The following is a 25,508-nucleotide window of genomic DNA, read 5'->3' on the forward strand; positions in this document are numbered from 1 at the left end:
TAAGACCTTTAATGCTGGAAAATGTGAAGCATTCTCTGGGCGAGAACAGCACCCGGCGTAGCCAAAAGTCAGAATTTTGCAAAAAATATAAAGCAGTCCAGATCTAGCGAGAGATGTATGTATATACATTCTCATGCTGACTTTTGTCCCCATATTGATGGTAATCTATGGAGTCTTGCAGGTATCTTCATTCTCATCCTTATAAATTTCGGACCCCATAATGTTTAAGTTAAGGGTAGGGCATCAAAAAGACACCGTATATTTCTAACTCAATCGCAAAATTTCTAAATACCTGCACGATTTGAGTCTTGAACTATTGACGAATTGATTTCTTGGAAAAATTTAGATTTGTTGAGCTTCAGTTATGTTGAAATTCTTAGGGGGAATATATCAAAATGCAGTAAATGAGCCGGGGGGAAATATGTACAACTTTGTTTTTCAAGCTAGGGCTATAAAAGGACTCCATATCTGTATAACTAAATCGCGAAATTTCCTAATACCCCCGCAATTTCTGATTTCTTGAAAACTTTAGATTTGTGGAGCTTCAGTTATGTTGGAATTCATAGAGGAATACATCGTATTGCAGCAAATGAGAAAGGGAGAAATATGTACGATTTTTTAAAATAGGTCTATAAAAAGACTCCATATCTGTCCAACTAAATCACCTTACTTCAAAATACTTGTACAATTTAAGTTTTAGATATTTTGGGAGCTGCAGTTGAGTTGAAATTCTAGGAATTGTTGCTATGCAGCACTTGAGATATGAAATGGTACATATGAAATATGTACGATTTTCATTTTAAAGTGAAGGGTAGGACTACAAAAAGACTCAATATCTGTCTAACTAAATCGCCAAATTTCTAAATCCTGCACGATTCTAGTCATAGACATTTGCGGAATTTCTGTCTTGAAAAAATTAGAATTTTGGAGCTTTAGTTATGTTGGAATTCATTGGGGAAAGCCTCTTAATGCACCGAATGTGGTAGGGTCAAAATAATATGTGCAAATTCCCAAAGTTGAAGGTAGGGCTTCAAAAAGACTCTATAGTAAATAGCTAAATTTCTAAATACCTGCACGATTTCAGTCTCGGACAATTCAGGAAATGATTTCTTGAATTTTCTAGAGTTTTCGAGCTTAAGTTATATGTTGCGATTCAGACGAGAAAACATTAGAATAAAGAAAATGCGGTAGGGTCAAATATGTACGAATTTTAATAAATAAAAGTCTGAATAGCCAGATTTCTAAATATCAGCACAGTTTGAGTCTTGGAATATTGAGGAATGGATTTTATTCAAAAATTTAGATTTGGAGTTTTAGTTAGGTTGGAACTCAGACGGAAAAGCATCGGGAAAAAAGGGATGAAACAGGCTTAAATATATACGACTTTCTAAAGTTAAGGCAGAGGAAACAAAAGACTCAATATCTGTCTAAATATATAGCTAAATGTGTACATACCTGCACTATTTAAGTCTTGGACTACTCAGGTTGTGATACCTTGAAAAGGTTAGATTTTTGGAGCTTTACGTATAAATATTCAGACGGGAATACATCGGAATGCAGCAAATGCGGGAGGTTAAAATATGTACGAATTTCCAAAGTTAAAAGAAGGGCTAAGAAAATACTCAATACCAGTGTAACTAAACAGCCAAATTTCAAACTATCTCTATCTAAACTTGAGTCTTGGACTATTGAGGAATTGATTTCTTCAAAAAGTTTGATCCATGTACCTTTAGTTATGTTGGAATTCAGACTGGAATAAACATGGGTGTGCAGCAAATGAGATAGGTGAACAAATTTCAGAATTAAAGGGTCATATAGCAAAATGGCAAAATATCGAAATACCTAAATCACCAAATTCAGAAATAACTGCAAGATTTGAAACTTGGACTACTTACGATTTTAGATCTTGAAATAGTTAGATGTTAGGAGCTTTAAATACGTGCAATTGAGAAGGATTTCACTGCAGCAAATAAGATGAGTGGAATATGTACGAAGTTGAGAATATAAGGGTAGAGCAGCAAAATGAATAAATACCTAAATAATTAAATGACCTAAAATTAAAAGTCCTAAATAATAGCACAATGGAGCAAATTGAACCAAAAGAGGTCAACAACAAAAAAACAAGCAGTGGAATGTAAAATTTTTCCTAACTTCATTTCATTTTCCTGAAACTTTAAATACGTCAACGAATGGAGAACAAGTGCCATTTCAGTAGCTGTCAAGAACGCCATATTTGGACAATTTTCAAACCTTGTACTGAAACATATGAAGCCATTTATGCACGGAAACACGAACGGTAAAGTAAAAAGTAGTGGGACAAAAACTCTTGCCTACTCTTGCTAATATTTCCCTATCTAGAACAGCAGGATAATGAAAATTTCTTCAATAGAGAGTGGAACTTATTCTCTGTCAGGCAGTACTAGAAAAGAGAATTGAACAAAAGTTACAAGCAGTAGGACAAGGTTTGCCTTTTTCGCCAACATTTTCCTAACATGGACATGAAACGTGCTCTTTTACACGGTACTGGGATTGCCAGATTTAGACAATTTTTAGACGTTCTTTGGTCGAACATATGGAGCTGTATTTGCGCAGGATGAGGAATGGTAATGTGAGGACGAATGCAGAAATTCACAAAAAAACAGCAAGCAGTCTGAGAAAAATTCGTCCTCTTTCTCCCATATTTCCCTAAACACACCAAGGATGGATATGAAACGTATCAATTATTAGAACATGCCCCTTTCGGATAGTGGTAGGATTGCTAGATTTGGACAATCTTCATACCTGTTATGTTCGAATACATAGAACCATCTTTGTGCGGGAAGAGGACTGCTAAACTGTGGAGAAAGGGGAAAAGTCACGAATCTGGCAAGCAGTTACAGATCCCTTGTCTTCTTTTTTCGTGTATTTCCTCAATAACTAGAAATATAAAACCTATGTCATCTGATGAAGGAAAGTGTGACCTTTCATATGTCGCCGAGATTGTTAGATTTGAAGCACTTTTAGACCTGTAATGCTTGGGTATAGGGAGCCATTTTAACTGGGGAAGATCGAGGACCGGTAAAATGTGGCAAAGGGAAATTGAACAAAAGTAGCAAGCATCAGGACCCTAATGCGCAAATATTGAGCCATGTGCGCAGGAAGAGGATCAGTAGAGTGTGCACAAAGGGAGAATTGCACAAAAATAACAAGCAGTGAGACATGAACTTTTGCCTTCTTCGATGGGTATTTCCCTTATAATAACAAATTTGGATCTGAAACTTCGACTAATGGACAGAGGAATATGTACTATTTCAGATGCCGCCATGAATGCCACATTTGGACAAATTTCTGCACTTTTATGCTCGAATATAATGGAGCCATTCTTTGCTCAGGAAGAGGCAATGGTCCAGCCAGTGGACGCAAGGGTGGGGGGGCATGCCCCTGTCACAATTTTGTTCACTAAAAATACTTTTTAGGTATGTGTGAAAGAGAGTAATTTGTATATCAGCACCAATACCCTAAGAAAACAACACCACGACATAAAAACAAGAATGTCACGACTGTCACGCTTCTGAAAGTTCTTCTTCCCCAGAATCATGCTGAATAAGCCCGAAACTGTATTCAGTTTGGACCCCCCTCCCAACGCCAAAGCTGGATTTGCTCCTGGGAAGACCAGTAATGTGTGAATAAAGGACAAATCGCAAAATCACGGGAAGCACTAGCTCAGACAAGAACTCTTGCCTTGTTCAGCATATTATGAATATGAAACTTAAGTCAATGGATAAAGGAAAATGTGCCCTTTGATTGTCATCATGTTTACCACATTTCAAGCATTCTGAAACTTTTAAGGCTAAAATATTGCGATCACACTGTGCACTGAAGTGTCTCGGTAAAGTGAGAACAAAGAGCAGTGGGACAACTCTAACCTTCTTTGGCAGGTATTTCCAAAGTTTCAGCTTAAATATGGACAGGAAAATTATCTAAATGGATAGAGAAATATTTACCGTCTCCGAATATATCAAGGTCAGCCCATTTTGACCGTTTCAGAATATTTACTGTAAACTCGGCTATGGAGACATGTAGCGGCAGACGCAGACCGACTACGCGTGTACAAAGCGAAAACGAAGGAAAACTCTGACCCCCATGTCTGTTCTGTTGCAAAATGGCATGAAATTTTCTTTTTGGATAATAAACATATAACCTTTCCAAAGACTCCAGGATCAGCCCATCTCTTGACAATTTAATATCGGATATACAGACAACGTGCCGTGTATTTGACGTGTGTAGCATGCAAAACCAAAAACATATGAAGCCTTTTTGTTTAATGTTTCCAAATATCCAAAGAAAATTTTCTCCAGGGGATAGTGAAATTAGCATCCTTGTCGAGTCACCCCAAGCTCGCCCATTCGGACCATTTGTCAACCTACTTAACCTCGGAGATGAAAAATCTTCGTCAAAAAGAGACCAAGTAACGTGTGTACAATGAGGGAAACAATTTCATTTATTCGGCATTTTCCAGGATAAAGAACACAGCAACATTAAACAAAAACTCATAACACAAAATACACTGAAATCACAAACACAAACTTGCAAATGCCCGGAGAGGCACAGTTAATCCAATAACTGTCACCCGTAAAATTTCATTTCTGAAGCTCCAGGTTTGACATAAACGTGCACACACATACACAATAAAGTAAATGCACAAGATTCAAGAAATGGCAAATAAATAAATCGAACAGAAAAAATATATACAGTTGGCAAAATATGATAAATATGACATACAAATACATTAAAATAACAAAAAATAAAATTAATTACAGAAACAAATCAATCAATTAAACAATAAGTACCTCGAAAACAATAAAAGAAATATATTGTGTAACAACCGAAAAAAAGACACCATGAAATAACAAAATACAGTGGAATACCGACAAAAGAAAACCATTGACACATCTGGCCCACATGACAAATGCTAGGTATTCAAATCCCCCCATTTTGTGCTTCCTTGTACCAAACAACACAGTGCCCCTCCCACAACTTGCCAGTCCCAACGACCTTATTACAAGGGTACTCCACTGCAAATTCAATCAGTACTCTGTCAAGTTTCATATACTTTCAAATTCAAGTGGGTACTTGGTAAGTTGATCCCCTGTTGAAGGGTTATTTAAAACACTTCAGTTCTCAAACGTTCAGGTACATGCAGGTCATCTCAAGAGCATGTAATTGGCAAAATGATGAAGTTTTTGAATTCGTGCCCTAAGGTTTGTCCAGCCTGGTCGTTTCAATATACCACCTGTTCACTAAGACTATTTCATGGTCAAAAGCTCTATGAAGACCTCTAACAACAAATGTAAGCAAAAGATGGATGCTTTTAGATTCACGGAAAGACAAATTCAATGCACACATGCAACCAAACCGTGTAATCCATTTTAAATCTCCTTCACTGGAGAATTATCCTGGTTGCTCAACGTTGAATTTTGTTCCAATTTGTCAATGTATAAGGTTTCTGTTGTGAAGGTACCAGATAGGCTACTTGTATTCCAGAATAGTCAACACTAGAAACTTGCAAGATGAAAGCAAGACATACTAAGTCTGCTTGATTTGGTAGTGACATAAGATTTTCCCGAGACATTTTGTACTCATCAGCTTCAAACTGCATGTTAACTAAGGTACAATTCAGGTCCACTATTGTCTTTGACCATCCTAGTATAAGCAAAACTTTGGTTTCCTTAGTAATGTATTGAGATGCATTTTATTAGCATGACAACATCTTTGGAAGCCATGAATATCTTGAAGGTCATCAGACTGACATTATATTGGCCTATACACAAGAACACTGTTACCAAATAAAGTGCTAGCTGACAGGATGTGATAAGGAAAGTCGTTGGTATACATAAGAACTGGATTGGCTCGAGACACTTCCTTGAGGTACACCAGATGGTACAGAAAAACCATGCAAAGTAGCAACCTTTCAACAAATCTTTTGTTGCCACCACAACACAAACGGTCACTGCAACAGTTGCAAATTACCAGTTCTGTTATGTTGAGGAAATCAAAATCATGCTGTGGTTACTTTTATTGCCCCTAAAAGGCTCAGTGCTCTTATACAACAGATATTGCAGCCGGAATTTGCTCATGCTATTCAAGAACAGACAAGATAAGAAAGTGATGAGAGAGGTTGAGCATGTCACAGCATGGAGCGTATCACTGTTCAACCAGCAGCAGAAGACTAACGAGTAGAACAGATAGGCACAGTGCTAGAGTCCAAATCTTGGCCGTAATTGTGGTACTGAGTACAGGCGTAAACAAATCACAGACAAATATTTAATTAGGATGACATGATTTAAGATTAACGGCATCACATGAATAATAAATTAAAAGAAAACCAAAATTACCAACAAGCCAATAAAATCACCTCAAAAGGAGGGCACAGAGGACTTGATTAAAACTGGATATTTTTTAAATGAGGAAATTCACATGATTAAAAAGAACGAGTAAAAAAAAATTCTTTTTTATAGCATGGCCTTCACTTTGCAGGATAATTTTCTTAAGTTTGGAAATATGGAAATGAAACGTTCTCCTAAGATTTTTTTTTTTCTCTTTTTTGGGCTGTCATTTTGATCACCTGTGTGGAGACTACTGTTTCCTTTGTTCTGGTTAATTTGTCTTGTTAACGATATGAGCATAAACGGGGGTAATAGTAGTTTGTTTTACCTTTGCAGTCCCTGCTGACCCACATAACTGGTATTTGTCTTGTTGTGTATTTGGATTTTCGTCCCTGGTCCCTGCTACTGCTAATATTTACTTGTATTTGTGCTTTTGCTGTTTTTTCCATAATTTTTGTTAAATTTTGCTTTGTTTGTTCTTGTGATGGTCAAATAAATAAGAATAATTGAAGAGATGGTACCCATCACGATTACCCAAGGTAAACCTTTCGACCATTTGAAGACTATTGTCATATACACAGGCCAAACTAACTACTATAACAGATTGACTAACAAGTACAAGAGGGAGAAGATTACTAGCAAACATAATGACTGACCCAAGCTTTCACCTTCATTTGTGTATAGTTCTCTTGAATGTGGGAATATCAGAATGAAACATTCTTCAGTGGATACGTTCATCAAAATGACAAGAAGATCAGTTGATTTTCACCAACCCTACAGTCACAGACAAAAGCTTAGTTTGGATTAGGCCTTATATAGAGCCAAATTTGCTGCAAACCCATCCAATAACAAGACCAAATTACAAATGGGAAACCAGGAAGCATACATGTAACTGCCCTAAGTATTCACCTTCATTAAATAAGACTTGACACTTTACAAGGTGGAGACTAAAAACAGGGCTTGTGGTTACATCATGTGGATAGATCTCCATTGGAAGAGGTATGGGTCTGATAAGAACTGTAGAGTGTGTGCTTGACGTTTCATCTATCATAATCTCTTCATCCTCTAGAGTGGAGCCTGATAAGCCATGCTCCAGATTTTACAGAACAATTGTACATGTATACAAAATTATGTACAAATATTGTTTCAAAATCTGAAACATGACTTTCATTGTTAGGCTCAAATCAGAACATGATATAAAGTGCTTACCGAGTGAGTTGTGTTGTCAGTAATGCCAGTTGCCAGTGATGTGTTAAACTCCAGAAAACTGTCTCCAAGGGACTTGGTCTTGTCTCTTCATCAATGCTACAGCTAATAAAACCACAGAGTCAAGTCAACAAAGACCAGGGACAAATAGCATACAAGTAGACATCACTGCCATGTCTTTATAGTCTTTAACTCTCATTTTCGTATTGACCTTTGTTTCAACTCTCTTCAATTGTTGGTTGATCAGGAAACACAACTCCTGAAAAGTCATAATTCTAAAGCTTCGAAGCAGCCATTTTAAACTGACACCCCTTCTACTTTCTTGGGCTCTTTCAACAGCCCCAGAAAGAAGAAAATTTAGACAGTCCAAAATCATCTGATTCAATAGGATTTTGTATACACCGAAGGGGGTTGGACCAAACACTCTCTGATATTTCACATTTTACCTGCCATCCAAAATTTATCAATGGTATTAAATTGTGGCTCCCCATACACAGGTATGTCACCCAGGTTTACGCAAAAATTAAATTAATCCACAGAGAAGGACCTCCGTCCCTGTCAACTTTTGGAAAAAGTGAAGAGACCTGTAACATAATGACGTCATGCTTAGTTTCCTAAAGCAGTGAGGTGGGAAGCAATAACTGTCCAAGTAAAAAATAATAGCTTGACATTATTACGTTTTGGTTCCATATATGAAATATATATGGGTCCACAGGGGACTGAATCAGTGAATTATACCTTTGGAATAACCAACAACATTGGACCCACGTACCATTTACCCAGCAGGCAGCAGCAAGAGATCAAAGTCTGATCACCTCATCAACGAGCACAGGAACCCCATCATCAAGAGGTTGGATGTACCATGAACAGCGGCTTGTGCTCTGGCTGAGATGGACACACACAACAGTCATTAAAAACATGCAAAAGGAAGAAATGACAATACAACATGAGTGCATTAGCTTGGATTAACAGATTCTCAGAGGGCAGTGGAGAATGAGAAAGATGGAGAAAAGTAAGTTATAAGTGCTTCCCTAAATGACCTTCTTCCAGGCATGTGGAACACCAAAGAATTATTGTCAAGATGGCTTACATCATACTTCCCAGCCAATGTTGAATCCTTGGTGTGTATGATAGAAGCCAGCCTGTGTTAAGGATATCATGAAAGAAACTCTGGCCGCACAAGTTATTTATTCTGCATGCTGCCGCCGTAGGCATGGAGAGCCTCAATCTGGCAGATTGTACAATCGTGTCACTATCAGCTTCTGAAACATTGTCTAATCGTATGGTATAAGATCCGACACAGCATGCACAGAATGACCAAGCAACACATGGAAATCACTGAACCGACTTTGTAAAGATCAAGATCGAGATTCTGCATGCCTGGGGCGGTAGCGTGCAAAGAAAGAATTGTACCAACTGAAGCCAATGTTGGCTAGTATGCAATATTGTAACAAATTAATGCATTTCAACTTTAATGTATTTGACACAGAAAGATGGCTTCAGTGAGTAAACAGTTGGCTGATAAAACAAAATAAGAGACCAGATTTCTTACATGACCACTATGGAATGTGTACACCCATCCTTGTATGTAATTTGGATCCAGGAATGAGGACATTTCATTTCAGTACACTCTTCATTCACTACAAGCAGCCCATAGATGCAGCTTCTGTCTTGTTTCTGTTCACTTTGGCACAAGTTGTACGACCACACCAAATAATTCCCTCCATTTTTTGTAGTTTAATTCAACCCAACCTTTGAGGCCGGAGATTCTCATTAGTTGAAAACTTAAAAGACAAAACCCAAGGTCAAGATCTACAGGACAACCAGGCATTTCACTATTACTATAACCATGGACTAATATCAGAATATGATGTAGACTGTTTCCATACCTGTTGAGTAGTGTCACCAGTGATAAAATATCTCTGATTTGTTACACTCCAGAGAACGGCCTCCAGGGACTGGCTTGTTCTTGTGTCTCTGTCAAACTACTGAAACTAGGGAAACTAAATAAACCATGTTTTAATTCCAAGCTGTATTACTACACACTCATGGAGGCCGCCATTTCAAAATGTAGATTGCACTTTGCTATCAATTGAAACATCATTTAAAGGAGCGTCAAATCAACAAAGATCAGGGCCAAATAATATAGAAGTCCACATCACTGGAGTTTCTTTTATAAAAATCTCATCTTCTTAGTTGTTATTTTTCCATTTCTTTTTAATTGTTACTTGATTAGCTAAATACATTTTATTCTTCAAAACACCTTAAATACACTTCCCAAAAAGTCCTTTTCCTCAAACTTGTCAGCAGTGATTTAACAAATGACATCCATCTACTTTCTGCAATTCTTAAGATCTGTTTTCAACCATCTACAGATGCAAGAACGCCAAACAAAAAGTGTTGATCTAGGGTTTTATTTAAACAATCTCACCTAATTTTTCAGCCAAACAATCTCTTCAATCTGCCTTGAGTAGAAGCACAACTTAATTGGTTGAAAAGAGCCGTGTTGGTTGGGAGTATTCATTTTGTTGGTAGGAATGGGGCTGCACCTCTTGCATGTCCTAGTCGTTCATGAACCAATGATGCACAGTTAGTACCAAAGGAGCCTCTGATGCCAAGAAAATGGTGTTCTCTCTCTGTTAGACTAAAGGCCAATACAGGAGATCACAGTCTGTGCAGAAAACATTCCCAAATTTTAAACAGTATTAACCGTAGCCTCCAAGGGTTTATGTGAAATCATATTGAAACCAGAGGATTTTGGGGACCATTTGAGCTATGTTATGGCTCCCTATATATATGTCACCCAGTAAATGGGCAAAATAAATTATCCAACAAGGATGACCCCTAAATACAATGTAGACATAATGATGTCACACTTGGTTTACACACGATACAATGAGGTGGGATAGGTTTTAATGTACTAGGTCTATAGGACATGAGGGAACGAGTTCACAGGAGACTCAATCAGTGAATCCTACAGTACCTTTGGGATGACCAATAACAAAGAATCACTCACATTGTACTTAGAAAGCTACAGCAAGAGATCACAGTACAATCACCTCTATAACATTGGCCATCATAAAGATAGCCATTGGCTAAGAAGCTGGTCATCCTGAAAGCAATGACTTATCAGCGGCTTGTGCTCTAGCTGAAATGAATGCAAATAACAGTCATTAAACATGCAAAATGACAAAAAATGGCAAGAAAATATGAGTGGAGGAGCCTGTTTGCCGATTCTCAGAGGGCTTTGAAGGATCGGAAAGATGGAGAGAGCTGATTGAGAATTTGTAATTCACGTATGTGCACCCAGCACTGCAGGTGTACCAATTTAGTTAATACATGGCATTGTATGGGGTGGCACATGACAGGAGTAGTCACAATCCGGTCCTGCCTCCCACGATAGGGCTTCAAATTTTGATGAAAAGAGGCGGCAGTGGAGAGCTGTAGCCAGTGTTCGATACTTGTGCATGCCGTAGTCTCACATGGAGACGCCGCACCGTGTGTTGCCAACATAGAGTATAACATAAACTGCCCAAAATATTTCTTGTCAGGGCTTTTCTGAAAATATACCCCACATATATATTTGCAATGGATGTTTGTAATGACATACATGATAAAGCCAAAAGTGCAAATGTTATTTAAAAGATATATTGAGCAATTTCATACAACAGTGTCTTTAGAAGTGAGTATCATTCCATGACATAAATAAACTAACTGCTACGCTATTTGAACATCAATTGGACTTTCGGTTAAGCAGTGTATTGTAGTGACAGAATAAAATCATGGCGAACCTGATTTTCAAGTTCATGAATCTGGCTTTAATAACTTTTGCAAGCTAATGACCATCAGGGTGACGTTTAGTGCAATGCTGGCTTCATATTTATGTGTTTCACATTCTTGTGAAAACCCCTATTGCAAAAATATCATGATTTGTTTTGCACAAAGATGGGAATAAACAAATTTTTACTGCTCGAAAAAAACTACTGCACATTTGACTACATAAGATCATTCACTCACAAAACATTCCAGCAAATGTCTCGTTTCCATCACAAAAGCTAACTGGCATTCCAGTCTACAACCCTGAACAATAAGTCAAACCATGGAGGGGGTTCCTTCCTCCATGTTAAAACTAAGTTGAGGAAGGAAACATACATGTACATGGTAAGTGCTGCCACGTGAGCTGTTTCCATACCTGCTGAGTACAATAAAGTGTCAGAATATATCTCAGATGTGCTACAATCCAGAAAACGGTCTCACAGGAGTGTTCCTCGTCTCTCCATTACTGCTTCAAGTTAAAAAACCAAAGGAACCCCGTTAAAATCCCAGCCTACAGGCCCGACAGTCACTGTGGGGCCGCCATGTTTAAATCCAGGGTGCACTTTACCACAGCAAAAGCAGTGTAAAATCAACAAAGCCAAGCCCAAACTTGTGGGGTTTGTCATACAGAAATTTCATTATCGTCTTTGCCGCCATTTAGTTTCAATGGTTGGACGGTAAGCCAGTGATATTTCCCACCTTTAAACTACTGTGAAGTCACATTTGAAGAAACCCGCCAACGTAGCCACACATGCGTTCTCGTGCGTAGGCATTGTTTAATGCCCGCGCCACCGTCACGCGTCAAGACCGTGGGAAAACTGGTTGTCGATCAACTTGCGCACATATTGAGCAGGGTACCAAACAGGGGATCAAACAGCGCTGGTGATTGGCGCACTTGCAATAGGCCCTCTCAGTGTGCACAAGCACCACGAAGATCTGAAGATAATGTAAATATTTTTTTTTCGTAAAGTAAATCAAAAGAATGACCATTATTGGAAAGAGAAGAAAAAAAATCCCCCAAAACTGTATGCGAGTCGATTTGCATCTAAAAAACCATATATTTTCTACCCAAAAGCCTGGACGAACGCAACCGTCTGAGGTTTGGGCTTCCAGAGCTACGGCTAGGTCTATTGTCAACGCGTCTCCACGCATTTCCAATGGAGCGAAGATCCAGACCTAGCTCATAGAGTGGTACTTATTATATTATTTCGTGGGAACAAGATGATTTTGAGGGAACAAAATGATAATTCGAGGGAACGGAATTAAAAAAATCTTCATTGTGCATGTCCCCTTATTGGCTCCTTAGGTACTCGTAGAGAGGGACATCGAATGCAACTGTGCGTTTTTGCAAGTTGGGTCACACTCACTGTCCGACAGTAAATTCCCCCCCCCCATTACAAAATACATGTACATACGATGTAGGGCGGAAATAATGCCGCCCGGCGCTCCGAAGGAAGCCTTTTGAGGGTTTTGTGTTGGGGGGGGGTCGGATCAGGTCAACATTCAAGACAATGACCAGAAGCGGTTTTCTTTTGAATAAGGGTTTGATGTGCTACATTTTTAATCAGTCCTTTCCCAAAATTATTAAGCATACTTTTGCCCTATGCGGAATAACACGTGAATCGCTGGACTGCTGGGCAGCTTAAAGAGCATAACACTGCATGGGTAAATAAGTGGTAAAACAAAACCACTTTCTAAAGCCATTGGGTAAAAAGAGGCAAGTCTACCTATAACAGAGCCTGAAAGTTGACCCCTGATGGTGCACTTCTGGAACACTTGGATAGGATAAATAACGAGAAAAGATGTTACAATTTAGCTGTTTCGGCAACTGGCGAAACATGTATTGCTTTTCTGCTTTTTTTTTTAGCTGTTTGGCAACAGCCAGAACAGCTCTTGCTTTTCTGATTGGCTGTTTCAGCAACTCTGCCGAAGCAGGTATTGCTTTTCTGATTATTAGCTGTTTCGGCAGCAGACCTTTGGACCATCATCCAAGGACGGTCCTGGAAGAAATTCACAGTGATAACTTAAGTAGTTTATTTATTATTGATTTTTTAAGAATTAATTTTCCCCATAGACTTTGTACACAGATTGCACACAGTTTTCGGACTCTCTTATATTAGGCTATGAGGGCGCTATTGCAGAATTACGGTTACACCTGCCTGGGCTTTAAATTTTCAACAAACTGTCCTACATTGAAGCATGGATGGCACAACGTAGGTTTTGTACACACATTGTCCAGCATAATGTATGAGCAGTCATCAACTTGGACCGAGAATTACTACCGAAAAATAAATCAGACTAAATGTTCCCTTTCGTTCTATCGCAAATATACCAAAGTGTGCAAATATTAAATAATATTTCATAAGTTTTGTCCAGTTAGACAAAAAACACGTGACATGAAATTAAAGGAGCAGTTTTCCTGCACACGTGTTTCTAGCCCATTGACTTTGTACTCGTTTTCGAGTAACAATGTTGGTATTTTTGCGGTGTTTGATCGGTCCCAAAGTGATAGCCAACAAAGACCCTAATGCCAGATTTATTGCATAGGGATGACGTCATAATGTCATAATCACCTTATTTTATATTCATTTTTGAATATTCAATTTTCCCCCATAGGTTTTGTACACGTTTTTCTACTTAACACAGGTGAACAAGTAGTCTTGAACTTCGGCGCAAGATTACTATAAGTACGAAGGTGAAATCGGGTACTTTACGCTCTGCTATTTTATTTGAAATATGCCTAAGAGTCCGAATATGAAGTAATATTTCATACAAATTGTTCAGTTTAACCGCAAATCACGTGATATGGACTTAAAGGAGCAGTGTTTCCGCAAATGAGTTTTTTTGCCCTAGACTTTGTACACGTTTTCAAGGTTCAATTTTAAAACCTTTCCGATATTTAATGGTTATCAAAGTGACAGCCAACAAAGACCGTGATACAAAAACTATTGTAAGTAAAGGATGTCATGATGACGTCATCATGTCATTTATTCTTGATTTTTCAATATTTCAGCCTATTGACTTTGTACATGTTTTCAAGCCTGCATTTGGGTTAGTTTGGGAGCTTTGATCAACTTCAAAGTTCCAGCCAACACAGACCTTGATGCAAACATACGTCCAAATTTACGACGTCGTGATGACGTCATCATGTGACTTATTATTGATTTTTTAATATTTATTTCAGCCCATTGACTTTTTACAAGTTTTCGAGGCACTATTTTCCTACCTTAGTAATCGTTGATTATCGTCAAACTTACAGCAAGAACTAACTATACAACGAAGATAATTCTAACGTATTTAGGTCATGATGACGTCATCACGTGATTTATTATTAAATTTTGAATATTTAAATATAGCATGAAATATATAAAAACCGATATAAAATCAACCGTTACCTCCACAACATTCTGTTCGCAGCAAGTGCAAGGATAAAATGTGGTCTTGATTTTGTCTCGTGTAGTCAAATAACATGACCCTTCCTTCCGGTTTAAACCGGAAATAGGCTTATTGTTTGAAAGTGGTAAAAGCCATTAAGTTTTTTTCAATGGAATGAGTCAGTCTGTGTTAGTGCTGGGTTGAAACCCTGCTTATATCCTGGAGAAGAAGTGCTTTAGGCAAATATTGAGCATATTTAGTGATGAAGACGTTATCAGAAGAAAAGTCACGTGACATTAAAGGGGAACTCGTCAAACCACTATACCTCGAAAAGTACATGTCTGATGCGGTTGAAACTTTGTGTGTGGCTGGAAAGGGAAGGGTTTTAGACCCAAATTGATCTGATTTGATTCTGACCTCATCTGGTGACAAGTCACGTGACATTGAAGAAATACACTTCTTGTAACTGGTATCACATCCACTCGCGATGACGTCAAAAGTCGAAGAAGTCATATATGCTATCTTTAATCAAGTATTATAATTCTTAACTTATTGTGAGAAGCTCCACAAAGTACGAAGCAAACTCTCAATCGTGAGAATAATATCTTGTGCCAAGTCATACTAGATTATATTCTGAAGTTGACATCCAATTGAATTGGTTAAAATTGATTTATAAATTTAACCTTTTCAGGGTATATGTCACGTCCAGAATAGTAAAATGTTTATTTTTACTCTCTCATAGTTTCTGAATGCCAAGTTTTGTCATCGCAATTGCCAGTTCTTATTTAATTAGTGAAACAGTCCCGAAACAGCTCTGTGTTTGTACTTGTTTACAAACACTTCCGTCTATTCTTTTTAGTTCTTTTTCAGCTCAATTTATTCCGGCAGTCGACTTTGCCCGTTTGCTAAATCTGATCGACTTCAAACTTGGCAGACCTTTGGACAATTATCCAAGAAATTCACGGTGATATCTTAAAGGAATATTTAAGTATTCAAATTTTAATAACAAATCACGTGATGACGTCATCATGTTATAAATATTTTAGAATTATCTTTTTTGTATAGTTAGTGCTTGCTGTAAGTTTGACGATGATCAACGATTACTGAGGTACGAAAATAGTGGCTTGAAAACGTGTACAAAGTCAATAAGCTGAAATGAATTTTTAAAAATCAATAATAAATCACATGATGACGTAATCACAATGTGTTAAATTTGGACGTATCTTTGCATCAAGGTTTTTCTTGGCTGTAACTTTGAAGATGACCAAAGCTCACAAATTAACCCAAGTGCTTGCTTGAAAACGTGTACAAAGTCAATGGGCTGAAATATATATTGAAAAATCAAGAATGAATGACATGATGACGTCATTATGACGTCCTTTACTTACAATAATTTTTGTATCACGGTCTTTGTTGGCTGTCACTTTGATAACCAGCAAACATCGGAAAGGTTTTAAAATTGTACCTTGAAAACATGTACAAAGTCTAGGGCAAAAAACCTCATTTGCGGAAACACAGCTCCTTTATGAGTTCATGTCACGTGATTTGCACCTAAACTGAACACTTTTAATGAATATTACTTCATATTTCAAATCAAATAACAGAGCGTAAAGTACCCAATTTCTCTTTCGTTATTATAGTAATCTTGCACCAAAGTTGAAGACTATTTGTTCACTTGTGATAAGTAGAAAAATGTGTACAAAACGTATGGGAAAATATGAAATATTCAAAAAGGAATATAAAAAAGGCAATGACGTCATCGTGACATCATACATTAGCTATAATTCTAGCATCACGGTCTTTGTTAGCTATTTTTTTGCCATCGATCAAAAATTGCAAGGTTACCAAAATTGTCCCTCAAAAACGTGTACAAAGTTAATGGGCAAAAAACCCGTTTGCAGAGACACTGCTCCTTTAAGTTCGTGTCACGTGATTTGCGCTTAAACTGAATATTTTTTATGAAATATTACTTCATATTCCGACTCTTAGGCATATTTCAAATAAAATAACAGAGCGTGAAGTACCCGATTTCTCCTTCGTTCTTATACTAATCTTGCACCGAAGTGAAAGACTACTTGTTCACTTGTATTAAGTAGAAAAACGTGTACAAACCTATGGGGAAAAATTGAACGTACAAAAATGAATATAAAATAAGGTGATGAAGTCATCATGGCGTCATCCCTTTGCAATAAATCTTGCATCAGGGTCTTCGTTGGCTATCACTTTGGAACGATCAAACACTGCAAAGTTACCAAAATTGACCAAGAATTACTACCAGAACGAAAAAGAAATCAGACTAAATTTTCCCTTCCGTTCGATCGCAAATATACCCAAGTGTGCAAATATTAAATAATATTTCGTAAGGTTTTTCCAGTTTAGACAAAAATCACGTGACATGAAATTAAAGGAGCAGTTTTCCTGCGCACGTGTTTCTAGCTCCTTGACTTTGTACACGTTTTCGAGCCACAAAGTTGAGGACTGCCCACGCATTATGCTGGACAATGTGTGTACAAACCCTATGTTGTGTAACAACGCCATCCATGGTTCAATATAGGACAGTTTGTTGAAAATTGAAAGCCCAAGCAGGTGTAACCGTAATGCTGCATTAGCGCCCTCATAGCCTGATATAGGACAGTCCGAAAACTGTGCGAAATATGTGTACAAAGTCTATGGGGGAAAAAATAATTATTACAAAATCAATAACAGATAAACTACTTAGGTTATCAGTGTGAATTTCTCCTAGTCGATCATATTTAGTAAACTGCCAAAGTCGACTGGTGGAGGGAATTGAGTTGAAAGATAAAAAATCTGAAATACAATACCTGTTTGGGCAACTTGCTAAAAAGAAAAAAAATCAGAAAAATAATACCTGTATACCTCAAAAAAAAAATAATAATCAGAAAAACAATACCCGTTTTGGCAAAGTTGCCGAAGCAGCTAAAACAAAATAATCAGAAAAACAATACCTGTTTCGGCAAAGGTGCTGAAACAGCTAAAAAATCATCAAAAAAGCAAGACCTGTTCCGGCTGTTGCCGAAACAGCTAAAAAAAAAAAAAAAAAAAAACATAACAAAAAGAATGCCTTTTTCGCAACTTGCCAATAAGCCAAAAAGGAAATGAAAAAACTAATCAGAAAAGAAAGAGCTGTTCTAGCTGTTGCCAAAACAGATTAAAAAAACAGAAAAGCAATACCTCTTTAGTGAGTTGCCGAAACAGCTAATTGTAACATCTTTTCTCGTTATTTATCCTGTCCAAGTGTTCCAGAAGTGCACCATCAGGGTCTGTTATAGGTAGACTTGTCTCTTTTTACCCAACGGTTTTAGAAAGTGGTTTGATTTACCACTCATTTACCCATGCAGTGTTATGCTCTTTAAGTTGCCCAGCAGTCCAGCGATTCACCTATTATTCCGCATGGGGCAAAGGTATGCTTAAAAATTTCGGGAAAGGACTGATTAAAAATGTAGCATATCAAACCTTTATTCAACCGCTTCTGGTCATTGTCTTGAATGTCTACCTGATCCGACACCCCCCCCCCCCACACACACACACAAAACCGTCGAAAGGCTAACCCGTTTTCCTTCGGAGCGCCGGGCGGCATTATTTCCGCCCTGCATTGTATGTACATGTATTTTGAATTTTTTTTTTTTGGGGGGGGGCATTTACCGTCGGACAGTGAGTGTGACCCAACTTGCAAAAACGCACAGTTGCATTCGATGTCCCTCTCTACGAGTACCTAAGGAGACGGCCAGGGGACAGGCACAATGAAGATTTTTTTCATTCCTTTCCCTCGAATTATCGTTTCGTTCCCTCAAAATCATCTCGTTCCCACGAAATAATATAATAATAAGTACCACTCTATGTTGCCCATCGTTTGCTCATATGCATGCAGTCCGTGTCAAGAAAGCCGACCATAAACAAAATGCATCAAATTCCAGTACCGGTTTCGCTTCAGGAGGCATTATATTGCAACCTGAAAAAGGTATAATTAGCTAGAATCCCCAGAATTTCAGACGTAACTTTGGTGATTTTTTGGTAGATAACGTCTCGTGTAGCATCTTTTCTACGACTGACTGTAGTTTGACGTCATGGTGTGTGTGGCAGTCAAGATGTAAACTACGGCTGCATCCGAATCTCTTGTCTTGAGCTAGGTATAGGTCTTCGCTCGATTGGAAATGCGTGGAGACGCGTAGACAAGAGACCCAGCCATAGCTCTGGAAGCCCAAGCCTCAGACATGTCAGACGGTCGCGTTTGTCCAGGCTTTTGGAGGTAGGAAATATATGGTTTTTTATATTGATGCAAATTGACTTGCATACAGTTTTTGGAGATGCTATTTTTTCTCTTTGCAGTAGTGGTCATTCTTTTGATTTTCATTAGGAAAAAAAAATAATTGCATTATCCTCAGATCTTCGTCGTGCTTGTGCACACTTACGGGGCCTATTTCAAGCGCGCCAATCACCAGCGCTGTTTTATCCCCTGTTTGGTACCCTGCTCAATATGTGCGCAAGTTGATCGACGACCAGTTTTCCACGGTGGCGCGAGCATTAGCATTACAATGCCTACGCACAAGAACGCATGTGTGGCCAAGTTGGCGGGTTCGTTCAAGAGTGACTGCACAGGAGGTGAGTTTAAAGATGAGAAATACCACTGGCTTACCATCCAACAATTGAAAATAAATGGAGAAATGACGGCAAAGACGATAATGATATTTCCGTATGACAAACTCCACAAGTTTGGGCTTGGCCTTGTTGATTTTGCACTGCTTTTGCTGTGGTAACTAGTGCACCCTGTATTTAAACATGGCGGCCCCACAGTGACTGTCGGGCATGCAGGCTGGGATTTTAACGGGGTTTCTTTGGTTTCTTAGCTTGTAGCAGTAATGGAGAGACGAGAAACACTCCTTTGGGACCGTTTTCTTGATTGTTGCATATCTGAGATGTATTTTGACACTTTATTGTACTCAGCAGGTCTGGAAACAGCTCACGCTATACAAACACTGTAGGCCTAGCCTACTTGTACTTCTGATAACAGCCCAACAGTAAATGTTAATAAAATAAAAAAATAGGCCTAGGGAGTAATAGGGCCCTATGTACAGTTGTGTTGTAAATCTGAAACATGACTTTTGTCCAACAAATTTTTCAACCAATGAAAATCTCCAGCCTGTATGTGGGGCCAAAGTTAATTTGATAGTCAATGAGTAGTCTTAACAAAATGGAGGATAGTATGATTTGATGCGGTAAATAAAGAGAAAACATTACTTTACACCCCACGAGAATTTGTCAGGAAGCCAAAGTCTTTGAAACTAACTAGACCTATCCACTGAGGTTCAGAATTATATAAATACATTATACAATCTGTAATTTCTACATATTTCACTGAACCTGGTAAAAATTGGGTAGAAAGTAGGCCTCATACTTTAAGTCTGTGTTGCATGGAGCCATGCATGGAGATCTCTACTGATTGCATGATGAAAATCTTAAAATTGGAGGTTGTGCTAATCATTTCTGAATACAACTTGATTATTTTCAAAGATTCTTCTATGCAAAAATGATTTTGGTTATTACCGTAAAATCTTTCTGTACTGAAAATACAATGGGTAGAGGTCTAGTTTCCAAGATAACTGTCCTCTTTGTTTTGTTCATCTGTCTATGTGCTGTCGGTATGTTTGTCAGTCTATCTGTTATTCACCTGTCTGTTATTCCGTTGTCTCTCCCCCTCTCTCTCAGTCATTCTCATTCAGATACGAAGGTTATTGTGGCAGCACTTACCATGTACATGTATGTTTCCTTCCTCAACTTAGTTTTATTTATTGTTCAGGGTTGTAGACTGGAATGCCAGTTAGCTTTTGTGATGGAAATGAGACATTTGCTGGATTGTTTTGTGAGTGAATGATCTTATGTAGTCAACTATGCAGTAGTCTTTTTCAAGCAGTGAAAATTTGTTTATTCTCGTCTTTGTGCAAATCAAATCATTATATTCTTGCAATAGGGGTTTTTACAAGAATGTGAAACACATAAATATGAAGCCAGCGTTGAACTAAACGTCATCCTGATGGTCATTCGCTTGCAAAAGTTATTAAAGCCAGATTCACGAACTTAAAAATCAGGTGCACTGTGATTTTATTCTGTCACAGCAACACATTGCTTAACTGAAAGTTCAATTGATGTTTGAATTGTGTAGAATTTAGTTTATTTATGTCATGGAATGATACTCAATTCTAATGACGCTGTTGTATGAAGAGGCTCAATATCTATTTTAAAAAACATTTGCATTTTTGGTTTTATCATGTGTGTCATTACAAACATCCATTGCAAATATATATGTAGGGTACGTGTATATCTTCAGTAAAACCCCTACATGAAATGTTTTCAACGGTTTATGTTGCACTCTATAGTGGCAACACACAGTGCGGCGTCTCCATGTAGGAATACGGCATGCACAAGTATTGAACATTGGCTACGGCTCTCCACCGCTGCCTCTTTTGATCAAAATTTGAAGCCGTATCGCAGGAGGTGGGACTGGATTATGGCTACCCTTGTAATGCACCACCCCATAAAATGCCATGTATAACTAGATTGATACACCGGCAGTGCTGGGTGCACATACGTGAATTACAAATTCTCAATCAGCTCTCTCCATCTTTCCGATCCTTCAAAGCCCTCTGAGAATCGGCAAACAGGCTCCTCCACTCATATTTTGTTGCCATTTTTTTCATTTTGCATGTTTTAATGACAGTTATGTGCATTCATTTCAGCTAGAGCACAAGCCGCTGATGAGTCGTTGCTTACAGGACGACCAGCTTCTTGGCATTTCTCGATGATGGCCACTGTTGTTAAGGTGATTGTACTGTGATCTCTTACTGTAGAATTATTTCTATCTAAGGATCATGCTTGGTGAATACTTTATTTTGCCCAAATACCAGGTGACATATATATGGGGAGCTATTAAAGTTAAAATGGTCCCCAAAATCCTCTGATTTTATTATGATTTCACATGCACCCTTGGAGGTTACGGTTATTACTGTTTATAATTTGGGAATGTTTTCTGCACAGACTGTGATCTCCTGTATTAGCCTTTAGTTGGACCGAGAGAGAACACTATTTCCTTGGCATCAGAGGCTCCTTTGTTACTAACTGTGCATCACTGGTTCATGAACGACTAGGACATGGTAGTAGCCCCATCGCTACCAACAAAATGAATACTCCCAACCAACACGGCTCTTTTCAACCAATTAAGTTGTGCTTCTACTCAAGGCAGATTGAAGAGATTGCTTGGCTGAAAAAAACAGGTGGGATTGTTTAAATATAACCCCAGATCAACACTCCTTGTTTTGCAGTCTTGGTTGAAAGCAAATCTTAAGAACTGAAAAAAGGTTGAGGGATGTAATATGTTAAATCATTACTTACAGCCTTGAGGAAAAGGACTTTTGGGGAAGTGTACATGTATGTATGGTGTTTTGAAAAATAAAATATACTAACTAGTCAAGCAACAATTGAAAAGAAATGGAAAAATGACAACAAAGAAGATAATAAGATTTTTATGAGAAACTACAGTGATGTGGGCTTGTATATTATTTGGCCCCGATCTTTGTTGATTTGACACTGTTTTCAATGATGTTTCAACTACTGTTGTAAAGTGCACCTATATATTTTGAAATTGTGGCCTCCATATGTGTGCAGTAATACAGATTGGAATTCAAACATGGTCTAGTTTCCCTAGTTTCAGTAGTTTGACAGAGAGACAAGAGCAAGCTAGTCCCTGGAGGCCGTTCTCTGGAGTGTAACAAATCAGAGATATCTTATCACTGGTGACACTACTCAACAGGTATGGAAACAGTCTACATCATATTCTGATATTAGTCCATGGTTATAGTAATAGTGAAATGCCTGGTTGTTATGTAGATCTTGACCTTGGGTTTTGTCTTTAAGTTTTCAACTAATGAGAATCGCCGGCCTTAAAGGTTTTGTTGAATTAAACTACAAAAAATGAATGGAATTATTTGGTATGGTTGGACAATTTGTGCCAAAGTGAACAGAAACAAGACAGAAGCTGCATCTACAGGCTGCTTGTAGTGAAGGGGAGTGCACTGAAATGAAATGTCCTCTTTCCTGGATCCATATCACGTACAAGGATGAGTGTACACTTTCCACAAGGGTTGTTTAAAAAAATCTGGACTTGTTTTATTTTATCAGCCAACTTTTTACTCACTGAAGCCATCTTTCTGTGTCAAATACATGAAAGGTGCAATGCATCAGGTTGTTACAATATGGCATGCTAGCTCACAGTTGGTACAATTCGCTCTTTGCACGATGCTGCCGCCCCATGCATGCAGAATCTGTACCTTGATCTTTACAAAATCGGTTCAGTGATTTCCATGTATGTTGCTTGGTCATTCTGTGCATGCTGTGTCGAATCTTATACCATACGATTGGACAATATTTCAGAAGCTGATAGTGACACAGTTGTACAATCTGCCAGATTAAGGCTCTCCATATGGTGGCAGCATGCAGAATAAATAACTTATGCGGCCAGAGTTTCTTTCATGATATCCTTAACACTGGCTGGCTTCTATCATACACACCAAGGATTCAACATTGGCTGGGAAGTATGATGTAAGCCATCTTGACAATAATTCTTTGGTGTTCCACATGCCTGGAGGAAGGTCATTTAGGGAAGCACTTATAACTTACTTTTCTCCATCTTTCTCATTCTCCACTGCCCTCTGAGAATCTGTTAATCCAAGCTAATGCACTCATGTTGTATTGTCATTTCTTCCTTTTGCATGTTTTTAATGACTGTTGTGTGTGTCCATCTCAGCCAGAGCACAAGCCGCTGTTCATGGTACATCCAAATTCTTGATGATGAGGCTCCTGTGCTCGTTGTTGAGGTGATCGGACCGTGATCTTTTGCTGCTGCCTGCTGTGTAAAAGGTATGTGGGTCCAATGTTGTTGGTTATTCCAAAGGTATAATTCACTGATTCAGTCCCCTGTGGACTCACATATATTTCATATATGGACCCAAAACATAATGATGTCAAGCTATTATTTTTTACTTGGACAGTTATTGCTTCCCACCTCAATGCTTTAGGAAACTAAGCATGACATCATTTTGTTACAGGTCTCTTCACTTTTCCAAAAGTTGACAGGGACAGAGGTCTTTCTCTATGGATTAATTTAATTTTTGCGTAAAGCTGGGTGACATACCTGTGTATGGGGAGCCACAATTTAATACCATTGATAAATTTTGGATGGCAGGTAAAATGTGAAATATCAGAGAGTGTTTGGCCCAACCCCCTTCGGTGTATGTAAAATCCTATTGAATCAGACGATTTTGGACTGTCTAAATTTTCTTATTTCTGGGGCTGTTGAAAGAGCCCAAGAAAGTAGAAGGGGTGTCAGTTTAAAATGGCTGCTTCGAAGCTTTAGAATTATGACTTTTCAGGAGTTGTGTTTGCTGATCAACCAACAATTGAAGAGAGTTGAAACAAAGGTCAATACGAAAATGAGAGTTAAAGACTATAAAGACATGGCAGTGATGTCTACTTGTATGCTATTTGTCCCTGATCTTTGTTGCCTTGACTCTGTGGTTTTATTAGCTGTAGCATTGTTGAAGAGACAAGACCAAGTCCCTTGGAGACAGTTTTCTGGAGTTCAACACATGACTGGCAACTGGCATTACTGACAACACAACTCACTCGGTAAGCACTTTATATCATGTTCTGATTTGAGCCTAACAATGAAAGGCATGTTCCAGATTTTGAAACAATATTTGTACATAATTTTGTATACATGTACAATTGTTCTGTAAAATCTGGAGCATGGCTTATTAGGCTCCACTCTTGAGGATGACGAGAGCATGCTGGATGAAACATCAAGCACACACTCTACAGTTCTTATCAGAACCATACCTCTTCCAAGGGAGATCTATCCACATGATGTTACCACAAGCCCTGTTTTTAGTCCTCACCATGTAAAGCGTCAAGTCTTATTTAATGAAGGTGAATACTTAGGGCAGTTATGCTTCCTGGTTTCCCATTTGTAAGTTGGTCTTGTAATTGGATGGTTTTGCAGCAAATTTGGCTCTATATAAGGCCTAATCCAAACTAAGCTTTTGCCTGTGACTGTAGGGTTGGTGAAAATCAACTGATCTTCTTGTCATTTTGTTGAACATATCCACTGAAGAATGTTTCATTCTGATATTCCCACATTTAAGCGAACTATACACAAATGAAGGAGAAAGCTTGGGTCAGTCATTATGTTTGCTAGTAATCCTCTCCCTCTTGTACTTGTTAGTCAATCTGTTTTAGTGGTTAGTTTGGCCTGTGTATATGACGATAGTCTTCAAATGGTCGAAATGTTTACCTTGGTTAATCGAGATGGGTACCATCTCTTCAATTATTCTTATTTATTTGACCACCACAAGAACAAACAAAGCAAAATTAAACAAAAATTATGTAAAAAACAACAAAAGCACAAATACAAGTAAATAGAAGCAGTAGCAGGGACCAGGGATAAAAATCCGAATACATAACGAGACAAATATCAGTTTTGCAGGTCAGCAGGGACTGCAAAAGTAAAAGAAACTACTATTACCCCCATTTATGCTCATATCATTAACAAGACATATTAACCAGAACAAAGGAAACAGTGGTCCCCACACGTAATCAAAATGACAGCCCAAAAAAGAGAAAAAAAATCTTAGGAGAACGTTTTATTTCCATATTTCCAAACATAAGAAAATTATCCTG

The 25,508-nt window shown here is 38.2% G+C and overlaps 2 long non-coding RNA genes across 27 annotated transcripts in view; one reads left to right on the forward strand and one right to left on the reverse strand.

The window, feature by feature from the left end:
- LOC147799536 (uncharacterized) overlaps window positions 1-25,508 on the reverse strand; it is a 243,924-nt gene that overhangs the window by 137,932 nt on the left and 80,484 nt on the right. Inside the window, exons 1-8 of one of the 17 annotated variants that reach the window (XR_015424715.1) lie at window positions 12,087-12,217; window positions 11,764-11,853; window positions 10,588-10,719; window positions 10,003-10,242; window positions 9,461-9,556; window positions 8,344-8,456; window positions 7,575-7,676; window positions 4,449-6,268 (exon numbers count right to left, since the gene is read on the reverse strand). This is a non-coding gene — a long non-coding RNA (uncharacterized LOC147799536). Of the gene's footprint in view, window positions 1-4,448; window positions 6,269-7,574; window positions 7,677-8,343; window positions 8,457-9,460; window positions 10,243-10,587; window positions 10,720-11,763; window positions 11,857-12,086; window positions 12,218-25,508 lie in introns of those variants that run through there. The other 16 variants (XR_015424703.1, XR_015424713.1, XR_015424704.1 and 13 more) reach the window with 16 other exon arrangements.
- Window positions 1-25,508, forward strand: part of LOC147799537 (uncharacterized) — a 151,194-nt gene that overhangs the window by 123,717 nt on the left and 1,969 nt on the right. For 4 of the 10 annotated variants that reach the window (XR_015424734.1, XR_015424733.1, XR_015424732.1 and 1 more), the window contains exons 3-5: window positions 21,813-22,584; window positions 23,578-23,690; window positions 24,357-24,458. This is a non-coding gene — a long non-coding RNA (uncharacterized LOC147799537). Of the gene's footprint in view, window positions 1-19,300; window positions 19,383-21,514; window positions 21,598-21,812; window positions 22,585-23,577; window positions 23,691-24,356; window positions 24,459-25,508 lie in introns of those variants that run through there. The other 6 variants (XR_015424727.1, XR_015424728.1, XR_015424730.1 and 3 more) reach the window with 5 other exon arrangements.

This window comes from Acanthaster planci, linkage group LG03 (assembly GCF_054643075.1).
Source record: "Acanthaster planci isolate LZ-2023a linkage group LG03, COTS_SCS, whole genome shotgun sequence".
Classification (NCBI taxonomy): Eukaryota; Metazoa; Echinodermata; class Asteroidea; order Valvatida; family Acanthasteridae; genus Acanthaster; species Acanthaster planci.